Here is a 14,366-nt window from a genome sequence, read left to right on the forward strand (position 1 = left end):
ATAAAAGTCTTAGGTGGCATATATGTGGTCTTGATGGTGGGCAGAAATAAAAGATTTCTCTTCACTTACTAATTTATTCACACGTTTTTAAAATTAACATTAAACACTTGCCGTTCACGTCTTCGTCTTACTCAACTCACACGCACTCTCGCTCCCTTTCACTCCCATACATCTGTCTACGCATCACTCGTGACTAACTTCAGAGATCATATACGGACATCCTATTCGCCGGCGCGCAACGATGTTGATGCATTAAGACCACTACGGGGCGCCACTACTTCTAATACTTAATTACCATTCTTAACACTTAACGTTGTTAGTCATTACAAAATTTGTAAAAATTTAATTACACGAATATAAGCTATCCGAAGAAGTTTGATTTTAATTCCAAACAACATCCATCTCGTTATAATCAATCAATCGTTCATGCATCTCAATCTTATCGATCTATCATTCTTTTCGTTCGGAAACCACAGACCTACATATATCTATCATCTATGGATGTCTCACAAAAACCATGTTATTGTGAACAAACTTCGATTAAAATGCACATGAAAAACAGCGTCGTAAGCTTACGGCGCTATTATATTATATTCGATATGAATCCTTATCCAAATAAATATGTTTGATGGCTAGAGTATTAAATGCAGATTACATTAGCCTTTAAACTATGTAATTCTGATCAATAGTTTGGAAGATATTTGTTGGATAAAGGCAACACTCAATTCATTAAAAAACAAGTTTGTTAATCTGTGGTTCTTCCTTCTTGTGCAAGTGTCAAGATAAGTACACGGTTTATAAAATATGTAAAAGTTTTATTAAGTTAAAATAAACGTTCTTTTCAAATTATACAAGTGTTTCTATGGCAATCCACTTCCACTGTTCAAGAAAACATACTCTGCGAACAGGTTATGGGCCCAGAATACTGGATTGCAATAGATACAATAGCGCGGTAAAGCGTGGTCAAAAGAACGAGCCGGGTAAACGGTATATAAAATGGAAGCTACTTCAGAAAACCAAAATATATTGCTATTGGAAGGATTATCAAATTGGATGTCTTGGAAATTTCAAATTCGTGTTATATTAAAAGCACAAGGATTATTTGGTGTTGTAAACGGATCAGATTTAAATGACGGAAAAGATGAAAAATGGCTGACACGAGACGCAAAGGCACAATCTATAATTGTAACAAGACTGAGCAACAAAAATATTTTACAAGTGTCAAATTGTGAAACTGCTCAACAAATATGGGAAAAGTTGTGTTCAATATATGAATCAAAATCAGACACGTCATTACATATTTTGCAACAAAAATTTTTTGAAATTCAATATATAAAAAATGAAGAAATATCATTATATATAGCAAAGTTAGAAGAATTGGCAAATAGAATAAATCAAGCAGGTGGAAAAATACCTGAATCTATGCTCATCACTAAAATTATTAGTTCTTTGCCAGAAAATTTTAGACATTTCATTTCAGCTTGGGATTCAGTTCCCATGGCAGACAGAAAATTATCTGAATTAATATCAAGATTGATGCTAGAAGAGCAACGCAACAATGATTATGAGAAGAAAATGGCGTTATCTACACAATCAAGAAACAGTGAAAGAAAATGTTTTAAATGTCAACAAGTCGGACACTATAAAAAAGACTGTAAGAAAAACATGATCAATCTAAACAGTGCTAAAAATTATAAACAGTGTGAAATATGTAAAAAGTTTAATCATAAAGAAAAAGATTGTTGGTTCAGAAATAAAAATAATTATTACCAAAAAGATGACAATATAAGAAGTAATACAAATGCATTCATTACCTCGGCAATAAACTTTTCATGTGCAAACAATTTTAAAGAGACATACTGGGTGTTGGACAGTGGTGCCTCAGAACATATGTGCAAGAATAAAAATATGTTTGTTAACTATAAAACTTTATCAGTGCCAAAAGAAGTCATAATTGGTGATGGTTCAATCATAAAAGCTCTTGGTCAAGGTGAAATACACTTAAGCGCTTACAATGGAAAACAGTGGATACCTACAATTTTATACAATGTTTTATTTATACCAGAAATAAAAGTTAACCTATTTTCATCATCGGCAGCAATGGATAAAGGTTATAAAATGATGTGTGATCAAAAGAAATGCACTTTTATAAAAGATAATTTAATTAAAGCAATTGCATACAGAAAAGGTAAAATGTTTTTAATGAATTTTAAATATGAATCAGATATCGCAATGGTTGGTAAATCAAATAGTGGACTCGCTGAGTGGCATTCGAAGTTAGGTCACCAAAATATTGAGTATGTGAAGACCATTCAGAAACAAAACAATATTGAATATAAAGAAAATGATTCAGAAATATGCATATCATGTTTACAAGGCAAACAACATAAGCTACCATTTAATATAAGAGAAACAAGCAAAGGATATAGAGTATACTTACCGAAGAAAAATGATGTAGAATTAAAAAGAGAAATTGTAGTAATTAAAAAGAAGTATCAGACACATGATAATAAAAATAAAGAAAAATATGTACAAAAAGAAGACTTACCTGTAGATGACCCTGAAGAAGAGGAACAGGAGGATGACAATATAAACTCATTCAATGAAGAAGGTCCAATCCAATCTGAAACAGAAGAAGAAAACACAGATTGTGAATTATATGACATACCGGAAACAAATGAAATAAATTTACCTGAAACAGAAAATATCTTACCTGAGGAAGAAGTTAAATCACAAAAAAGAAAAACACAACCACCGAAATGGATGGAAGATTATGAAACAAACCTTTTTTGTCTAGGCGAAGAGCCAATATCATATGAAGACGCGATGGCTGGTCCTGAAAAAGTAAAGTGGTCAGAGGCCATAGAAAAGGAAATGACACAACTGGAAGAAAATGAAACCTGGGAAGAGGTGAAAAATATACCTAAAGAGGAAGATGTAATTAGTAGCAAATGGGTTTTTAAAATAAAAGAAACAAATGGCAACAAACTATACAAGGCCAGGCTAGTGGCAAGAGGTTTTGAACAGAAGAATTGTGACAACAATACATATACACCTGTTGCAAGTTTAACAACTTTCAGAACTATGATGGCAGTTGCAGTACAGAAGAGGTTACCTGTATTCCAGATGGATGTCGTAGGAGCCTTCCTGCATGGTGAAATTAAAGAACAGGTATTTATGAAACTTCATAATGATAAAATAGTAAAACTTAAAAAATCTTTGTATGGTTTAAAGAAATCACCCCGTTATTGGAATGAAAAATTTAATAATTTCATGTTACAAGAAAAATTCATTAGATCCAAAAATGACCCATGTTTATATTTTAGAAAGCAAAATGACAAGTTTATATACTTACTGTTATATGTAGATGATTTAATTTATTTTGGAAATGATGATATAGAGATAAAAACATTTAAAAATTCATTATGTAGTAAATTTAATATGAAAGATTTGGGAATAGCAAATGCATATTTAGGTATAAGTATAAAACAAGATATAAAAAATTTTGTAACAGTTATAAACCAAGAAAAATATCTTAAATCTTTACTAATTAAATATAATATGTATAAATGTAAAACAGTGTCTACACCACTAGAGCAAAACTTTAATTTTGAATTGTTAAAGAGAGATAAACCAGAAAGCAAAGAAATTGAGAGTAGTTGTAGAAGCATGTTAGGTAGTTTGTTATATGCATGTTGTACAAGACCTGATTTATCATTAGCAATAGGATTTCTTAGTAGATATTTAAACTGTGCAAGTATGGCATTATATAAGTGTTTAAAGAGAGTTATGAGATATATAAGAGGTACTATTTCTTTGTCATTAGTGTATAAGTATGATGATAACAATATAACATTACAAGGTTACAGTGATGCAGACTGGGCTGGGGATATAGCCGACAGAAAATCAACTTCTGGATTTATATACTATATATTTAATTGTCCTATCTCATGGGGTACAAAAAAACAACAATCTGTATCATTGTCGTCTTGTGAAGCAGAATATATTGCATTATGTTTAGCTATAACTGAAGGCTGCTGGCTTAAGCAATTATTAATTGATTTTGGATATAATACTTATATAAATATTTTAGAAGATAACTTAAGTGTAATAAAAATTTCATCATCTAGTGACAGTAATAAAAGATTAAAACATGTAGATATAAAATATCATTATATAATGGAAAAGGTCTGTAATGGTGAAGTTAATGTGACATATGTTAATACAAATGAGAATGTAGCAGACATGTTTACAAAGCCATTAGGCAAGCAATGTTTTGAGAAGTTTAGAGATTGTATAGTAAAATAAGTATTATATATTTGTTATTCATTTATAAGAAGCCAGTTGGTCAAAGAATATTAATTAAGTTTCTTAACTGTACTTATTAAGGGGGTGTCATGTAAAAATGTTAAAGGTATAATATAAAAGAAAAAAAAAATTGAATTGATTGTTGAGGGGGTGTGTTGGATAAAGGCAACACTCAATTCATTAAAAAACAAGTTTGTTAATCTGTGGTTCTTCCTTCTTGTGCAAGTGTCAAGATAAGTACACGGTTTATAAAATATGTAAAAGTTTTATTAAGTTAAAATAAACGTTCTTTTCAAATTATACAAGTGTTTCTATGGCAATCCACTTCCACTGTTCAAGAAAACATACTCTGCGAACAATATTAAATGATTAATAAAAACTACGCGCATTCGAAAAATGCTACTGCGGCGCGCGGCTGGACAAAATTAAAGCCAAGCTACGATGTTTTAGTTCGTTAATTTTCAATTTGTAAACCGATTTTGATAATTAGTTCATTGTTTAAAGGAATAGTGGTTATCTGCTGCATTGTAAATTAGTTTTTGAATTGAAGTACACACATATTAAATAGGAAAGTCCTTTTCTTTATTTGTCTTATTTTTTTCCCCATACGTATTAAGGAAATTTGTAATTGAACTTCAAATTCACTAAAAATTGTGAAATAAAACAAAAATTTTAAGAAAAAAAAATAGCCGACTTCAAAAAAAAACAATCTCAAACAAAATGCACTCAAAAGTAACATAAAAAAAAACAATTTCAAACAAAATGCATTCAAAAGTACCATAAAAAACAATCTCAAACAAAATGCACTAAAAAGAAACAAAATAATGACATGAAAACTTCTTTCTTTCTTCTCTCTTTCAAAAACCCTCTAAACTCTAAAGAAAGTTCTCTTCTTTCTTGTAACATGTCTATATTGTATAATTATTGTTATTTTGGAGTCGGTTTCGGCCTAAGTAGGGACATAAACGTAAGTATGTCTCATACATCTCAAATATAAAATGTATTAAATTATATTTACTTCGGCCGACACCGACTGCGAAATAACAATAATTTTTCAATATAGACATGTTTCAAGAAAGAAGAGAACTTTCTTTAGAGTTTAGAGGGTTTTTGAAAGAGAGAAGAAAGAAAGAAAGAAGTTTTCATGTCATTATTTTGTTTCTTTTAGTGCATTTTGTTGAGATTGTTTTTTATGGTACTTTTGAATGCATTTTGTTTGAAATTCTTTTTTTATGTTACTTTTGAGTGCATTTTGTTTGAGATTGTTTTTTTTAACAATATCAGGTGATTGTTCCTTTGCATTTTGTACTAAAAAAATCTATGAACCCTTATCCTTGTGTATTTACAGCACAAGCACTGCCGTCACAAAACCAAGACGAAAAACAAACGTAAATCATCATCAGAGGCATCTGATAATTCGGAGAAGAGTAAGGCATCTCGTGCTGGACTCACTGTACTGGAATTGTTGGAACTGCAAGCTCGAGCGAGAGCAATACGAGCACAACTACAGCAGGAGCAGACAATCGGTACTTCTCACTTCAAACTGACAACCTTTATACTTCATTAGCTCACTATACATCCCCATTGAGGGGTTCGGAGCCTACCTCAAGTTAGAGATGACTAGGTCATAGTCAACCACAGCTAATTGCGAGTTGACTTCACACATGTCATTGAATTTCTTCTCAGATATGTGCAGCATCACGATGTTTTCCTTCACAGTAAGAACATCGGATAAATGTACATATGTAAATAGAAAAACACATTGGTACAATCGCGGAACTTCCCGGTGTTCCACCTCTAGGGCTAGAGTCGTTTAAATGTTTCGTACTGTTATAACCCTTCGCAGTATGGACGTATTGATTAATCAGCAATATATTGAAGACGAAGTTTTCCATTGTTGTAATTATTGTGCAATATCTGCCATCAGCAGATATAGCTTTCTTTATAAGTAATTTAAACAAATAATTTTAGTCGATTGCTAGAGCTCGAGGTGACAACCCGGATTCGGAGACCATCTAAGTTTTCAATTAAAAAGTGTGTGGAAAAGTTTTGGGTTTTCTTTTTAAAAAAGAACCCCAGCGCCGCCCGCAAAACAATTGGTGTCAGAAGTGTGGGATGTCGGTAAGTCTTAACATTTAAGGCTCTGACATCTGAATCCCGGCTCCGGCACTGCAAGATCGACAGTAAGCCTTGACTAGTTCAAGCCTGCGTCTTGATCTCTACCAAGACACTACTAGGACGACGGTCAGCCTCCGCTTAAAGCGTGAGCCCGCTCCACGCAACTCCGATCCGCTGCACGACGATCAGCCTCCACTACACAGCGTGAGCCCGCTGCAGGCGAGTTAGCGACTCGACTCACCAATCCATCACTCCTCATGAAGCCACACCTTCTAATCATCATACAGTGAGTGATTCTAAATTATTTATTTTGTGTTCAGTGAAACAACGTTGATACAAGTTTTTCAGAAGTGCAAGTTTTACAAGTTTTACAAATTTTATACTATTTTCAATGTTGTACCATTTCTGATGTTATACTTATTTCAAATGTTATAATATTTCTACATTCTACTATTTTCAATATTTTACCAATTTTGATTTTAATTATTTACTATTTTTATTGTTTGGTATTTTACCATTTTTGATGTGTTTATTTTTATGATTTACCATTTCTTGTGAATTTTGTGTGTATAAACATATATTTTTCTATTCTATCCGCAAATTGCATAAATGCTAATGGCACCTACTAGATCAGAAAGTTCCAAAGCAATCATGACGGAAAAAGTTACTCTCTCAGTTCTTACTAAATTCATTAAACCTTATAATGGGGACAGAGATCTGCTCCCCGCATTTTTAACTGACTGCGACAATGCAATGTCTTTAGCAACAGCAGAACAACAAAGTATTTTATGCAAATTCATTATTTCACAATTAGACGGAAAAGCTAAAATAGCGTGTAGTCTAAAATCATTTAATACGTGGTCAGAAATAAAATTATTCCTTAGAAGTACATTTGGAGAGAAAAAACATTCTACGCATTTATTGTTAGACTTACAAAACTGCAAACAACTTAGCACAGAAGACGTTACTAAATTCTCTCTGAGGCTAGAATCAATTTTAACCCGAATACAGTCAGATATACATTATAGTTGCAAAAATGAGGGCGAACTTGCGGGTCGAATAGCGGCTATGGAAGATCTCGCACTCAATACCTTCCTTCTGGGATTAAACTCATCAATATCAACCATTGTTAGGTGTAGGAACCCGACTGACCTCAACGAGGCAGTACAACATGCTATAGAGGAAGAAAAGTTATATAATTTATCAAAAACACACTTAATTAAACATCAAAAACATTGTCACATATGTAACAAATCAGGTCATAATCCCTCAGAATGTTTCAAAAATAAAAAAAAAATAATGTAAATAAACAGCAACCGCAAGATTTCTTTCATGTTAATTCAAATTATAACACCAAGTATTATAAAAAACGTGACTCATATTCCAATATAAACTCTAATATTAAGTCATGCAAATATTGCAAAAACTTAGGTCACACGATCGCGGAATGTCGCAAGCGCAAATTCAATGAACAGCGTCGCGAAAATGCATCGCTTACAAAACCGGAACAATGTACACCGCATGACTCAAACGTTAAGGCGGGATTACATTTGTGCGATTTTAATGAAAATTTAAACTAAACGCGATTTCCGACTCGTGTCTTAAGAAATCGTATATATGCAAAGACACGATACATTCTACTAATTTTACTAATTTTACTAAATCAAATACACCTCAACCACAGCAGTTGAGTTCTACTAAATCTACTATTTTTACTAAATCAAATACACCTCAACCAAAGCAGTTGAGTTCTACTAAATCAAATACATCTCAACCAAAGCAGTTGAGTTCTACTAAATCAAATACATCTCAACCAAAGCAGTTGAGTTCTACTAAATCAAATACATCTCAACCAAAGCAGTTGAGTTCTACTAAATCAAATACATCTCAACCAAAGCAGTTGAGTTCTACTAAATCAAATACATCTCAATCAAAGCAATTGAGTTCTACTATATCTACTATTTCTAATTTATCAAATCTTAACTCTGAAATTATTTGCGAAATAAATGCTAACAATAAAAAGATATCGTTACCTCATGTTTTTATTAAAACTAAACATGCCACAGAGCAGCTATGCTTCCTAATTGACACAGGAGCTAGTATCAGTATAATAAAAAAATCTAGTTTACAACAATTTCCAAATCTCTCTTCCGAAAAAGTAAAATTAAAAGGCATTAATAACTCAGAGCAGTTGGTCGAAACCTTAGGTACATTCCAATTAAAATTTATTTTATGTCATGAAATATTACATTACAAATTTCACGTTACTACCGATGACGTCAACTTAGATCACTACGACGGCATTATTGGTAGCGACTTTTGTAGTTACTTTAAAGCAAACATTAATTACGCCTCAAAGTCTTTATTAATAAAAAAATATTCTATACCTATTATTTATACACAACCAACTTACATAATTCCCGCGCGCTCTGAAACGGTTATTGAATGCGGCATATCAAATTACATTTATGAACATTGTCCCGACAATGAAGCTCTGGTATTGCATCACGTCATATGTAAAGGTGTTTACGTTGCCAATTCCATTGTTAAAATTAAACCCAATGGTAAAATAAATATATCAGTTTTAAATACAACTGATTCTGATATTGAAGTCAAAGACTATTATGTAGAGTTGACTTTTCTAGATCACAATAATTTTAACTCAGATCAATGTCGCGATATTAATACTATATCTACTACTAAATCAAATCGTCTCAATCAAGTACTAAATTTAATTCGCTGTTCTCATTTAAATGAAGAAGAGAAAAAGTCTCTTCTCGAATGTTGCTCTCAGTACTCTGATATTTTCCATATCGAAGGTGAACCGTTATCCTTCACAAACGCAATCGAGCATAATATCAATACAGGGGATACGCCTCCTATTCATGTAAAATCTTATCGATTTCCTGAATGTCACAAAAACGAAGTTGACACTCAAATTCAGAAAATGTTAGAACAAAACATTATTCGCCCTTCTAATTCGCCCTGGAGCGCCCCAGTATGGGTTGTCCCGAAAAAAATGGATGCCTCTGGCAAAAAGAAATGGAGAATTGTTATTGATTATCGTAAACTTAATGATGCCACTGTTTCCGAAAGTTATCCACTGCCTCTTATCACTGATATTCTAGACCAATTAGGTCATTCCAAATATTTCAGCACACTGGATTTAGCAAGTGGTTTTCATCAATTGAAGATGAGCGCCAAAGATGCGCCAAAGACAGGATTCACTGTTAGTACTAATTCTAGCATGTCTGGGCACTACGAATTTACTAGGATGCCCTTCGGATTAAAGAATGCTCCAGCCACTTTCCAGCGTCTCATGAATACGGTTTTATCCGGTCTTCAAGGTCTTCACGCATATGTTTATTTAGATGATTGCATCATATACTCACATGATCTTGAATCTCACATGTCTAAGCTTAAATTAGTGTTTGATAGATTCAGACAATTCAATTTAAAACTTCAACCAGATAAATGCGAATTTCTACGTCGTGAAGTTGCATATTTAGGTCATATCATCACCGACAAAGGTGTCTCTCCAAATCCTGATAAAGTAAAAGCTGTCTCTGAATTCCCAACTCCAGTCAATGTAAAACAAATTAGAGCATTTCTAGGTCTTGTCGGATATTATCGACGTTTTATTGAAAATTTTTCTAAGTTAACCAAGCCTCTTACGGCCTTATTAAAGAAGGACGTTCCTTTTAACTGGACCTCTGAGCAGGACAGTTCATTTCAAATTCTCAAAGATAAGCTTACCACGGCACCACTGCTTCAATATCCAGATTTTTCTGCTCCGTTTGTATTAACTACGGATGCCTCTAACTACGCCATAGGTGCAGTTCTCTCACAAGGTGACATAGGTAAAGATAAACCTATCGCCTATGCGTCTAGAACGCTTAACAAGCCTGAAGGTAATTATTCTACTACGGAAAAAGAACTTTTAGCTATTATTTTTGCAGTTAAAACTTTCCGTCCTTATTTATATGGTCAAAAATTTAAAATAGTAACTGATCATCGCCCTTTAGTTTGGCTATTTAATGTCAAAGATCCAGGCAGTAGACTCATTCGTTGGCGCCTAAAGCTCGAAGAATACGATTACGAAATCGTTTATAAACAAGGTCGTCTCAATTCTAACGCTGACGCATTATCTCGATATCCAATAAATACACTTGATATTAATAATTTAAATAATTCAAGTTATGAAAAATATTTCAAAGATCAATTTACAAAAAATATTTCAAGTCTTAACACCGTTATCGAAGAATGTTCACAAGGTTTACACTTATCCAAGTTTAAAACAATTGCATGTCCAGTCTCTATAGACTTTGATTATTCTTTGCCACATTGTGAAGAAATATTATCGCAACTCGATAATTCTGCTGAGTTACTAAATTCCGAACGCGAGCCGTTCACAGTAAAACGTGTTAATGATAAAGACAAAACATACTATTTCTTATTTACTAAAATCCATCAATACGAAGAAACCAAATTCAAAGATATTTATAACTTACTAATAAAATTAAGAAACCAAATATTAAGCGAAGATGCAGATATTACTGATCTCGCTCTATCAGATTTCTCAGATCCTTTTTCTAAAATATCATATGTTAAAATTTATAATATGATTGCTTATATTTTTCATAATACTAATATTACAATTCATATTTACAAAAATCAATTAATTTATCCTACTCCAGTCGAAGTTCCAAAGATATTAAAAGAAAATCATGACTCTCCTATCGCAGGTCACCCAGGATCAAATCGCATGTATAAGCGAATTAAAGCAGCCTATTATTGGAAAGGCATGCGCTCTGACATTGAACAATATGTAAAGAAATGTAAATTGTGCCAAATTAATAAACCTTTACGTAAATCAAACAAAGCTCCAATGGAAATAACTTCTACTTCCACACGACCATTTGAGCGGTTAGCTCTTGACGTTGTAGGTCCTTTACCAGAATCAGGGCCCCAACAATTCAAATTCATTCTAACTCTTCAAGATGATCTTACTAAATTTTCTAGCGCTTATCCCATGGTCACATCTACTAGCGACGAGATAGCTCGTAACATTGTACATTTTATGTCTCTATTCGGTTTTCCAAAAATGATTTTAACGGATTTAGGTACTTGTTTTACCTCAGATTTATTTAAACAATTAACTGAAATCTTAAAAATTAAGGCTCTATTTACGTCTCCTTATCATCCTCAAACGAATGGAGCATTAGAAAGGTCTCATGCTACCTTAAAAGAATATCTCAAGTCGTTTACAAACGAAAATCAAAATGATTGGCACTGTTATCTATTCACTGCTATTTTAACCTACAATACTACTCCTCACTGTACCACTGATTTTACCCCATACGAATTATTATATGGTTATAAACCACATATTCCTAATTCATTATATGAAAATAATAATAATAACACTCATAACGAATACATTCGTGCTTTACAATATCGTATGCGGTTTAGCCGAGAAAAGGCAATACAAAATATAATTAATAGCAAAGAAAAGTCTAAACAATATTATGATTCTAATTCTCGCGAAATTACTTATAAAACCGGCGACATGGTGTATTTGAAATATCACCACAGGCTCCGGAAGGCCTTATCTCCCATATGGAAAGGTCCATTTAAAATAATAAAGGTTCACAATAAACATAATGTTACGTTACAAGTAGGTCGAAAACACGTGAAGTATCATACTAACGAGATTAAACCTTCTACATCCTAATTTATCTTATGAATACTATATCTCTAAAGTTAAATACGCAAATTAATAACATGAATGAAATACTATCTCAAATTACTAAAATCGATAATTCGTTACTCTATACTTCTAAGATAAATACATTTTTAAATATTATTGAAGGCTCTTTATTAACGATTTCTAATTTGTTAGATACTACATTAAATGCTATTTTATTTTCTAAGGTAAATGTACTACATCCTAACGTAATTAGTCCCTTAGGTTTATACACCGAATTATCAAAGCATAGTAACCAAATAAATAAAAGACTCGATTTCCCAGTTCAATTAAACTTAGCTAACATTCATTCTATAATTGATGTCTCTGAATTAACGTCTTATTATTATAATAATAAGGTTATTTTTGTGTTACAAATTCCACTAATTACACAAGACAAATACATTGTTTATAAAAATATTCCTCTGCCTACAGCTCATGAAGATTCACATTACAAAACATTTGCACTTATCCAACCTTCTAACTCCTATATTGCCATTAGTACAGATAGGATGCATTATGCAATGTTGGATAGTCTAGAAACTTGTAAATCATTAAATGATGAATATTCCATATGTCAATTAACTACTTTACTTTCAACACTAGTAAATCAAAGTTGTGAATCAAAGTTATTAACAGAGGTGGTCCTTACACTACCACCCGAATGTAATTCTAAATTATTATATGGTGAAATTGATATTTGGCATAAGTTGAATAATAATAAGTGGATTTATGTCCAGTCAAATATAAATAAACTTACAATAAAATGCGATGACGCAATTAGTGATCACTCGTTAATCGGAACGGGAATAGTCAAAATCACCGATAACTGTATTGGTTTTTCCAAGACTATTCAGTTGATGTCAGATAGCTCAATTTCTATTAAAATATCGTCTCCTTTAGACATAAATTTTGATATAACTATTGATGATTGTTGTAAGAAAGACATATTCAATAAATCATTACCATATCTTACTCCTATATCTTTAAGTAAAATTAATCTAGACTCATTAAAATACGCAAATCACCAAATGGATGATTTAGAGAAAGAGTTAAATAATGTACAAAACGAATCTCATTTTATTAAATACGTCTCCTATTATTCTACATTTACTTATATCTTTATTGTTTGTTTAATTTTCTATATTTGTTTCAAATTGTATAAATGTTACAAACAAAGTCGCCACAGCAGTGTTGGTTGTTGTATACAAATATTCAATCAATGCCATAATAAAAAATCAACTAACCAAAGTAATAAGTTGTCAAATGTCATAGAAATGACAGATATTTCTACATCCGACGATGAGAAATCTACTAGATCTCTACCAGTTATGAATTACAAATCATGTAAACTTAATCCAGGTAAAAACCTGACAATGTCAAAAACAAATATAAACTTTTAAGTAATTGAATGTTACTAATTTTGTCTATTTACTATTTTTAAGATTATTTAATAATTTCTATATCATTTGTTTAACTATGTTTAATTTCTAGTTCTACTATTTTTGAATTGTGAAAAATTTATTCAACTACTATTTTCAAGAATTATTACTATATTTACTAATTTCAATGTGTTAAATTGCTAGTTCTACTATTTTTGAATTATGGACATTTTGTTCAATTACTATTTTTAAGAATTTTTACTACATTTACTATATCATGTGTTTAATTATAATTCTACTATTTTTGATTATAACATCATTGTATTGTTATTTCTAAGTTACTATTACTATGTCTCATGTTTAATGTTGTCCAATTTCTAATTTTCTATTTTTAATGATGTTCAATTTCTGTATGTTATTTCTATTTTCAATGGTCTCCTAATTCGCGATTCTAATTGTAATTCCAATTCTAATTCTACTTCGCTTCATCTTAAATGGATAAAGCTTCGTCAAAAAGGGGGAGCTGTTATAACCCTTCGCAGTATGGACGTATTGATTAATCAGGAATATATTGAAAACGAAGTTTTCCATTGTTGTAATTATTGTGCAATATCTGCCATCAGCAGATATAGCTTTCTTTATAAGTAATTTAAACAAATAATTTTAGTCGATTGCTAGAGCTCGAGGTGACAACCCGGATTCGGAGACCATCTAAGTTTTCAATTAAAAAGTGTGTGGAAAAGTTTTGGGTTTTCTTTTTAAAAAAGAACCCCAGCGCCGCCCGCAAAACAGTACGCATTGAGACTACGACG

This window comes from Papilio machaon, chromosome W (genome assembly GCF_912999745.1).
Source record: "Papilio machaon chromosome W, ilPapMach1.1, whole genome shotgun sequence".
In the NCBI taxonomy this organism is placed as follows: Eukaryota; Metazoa; Arthropoda; class Insecta; order Lepidoptera; family Papilionidae; genus Papilio; species Papilio machaon.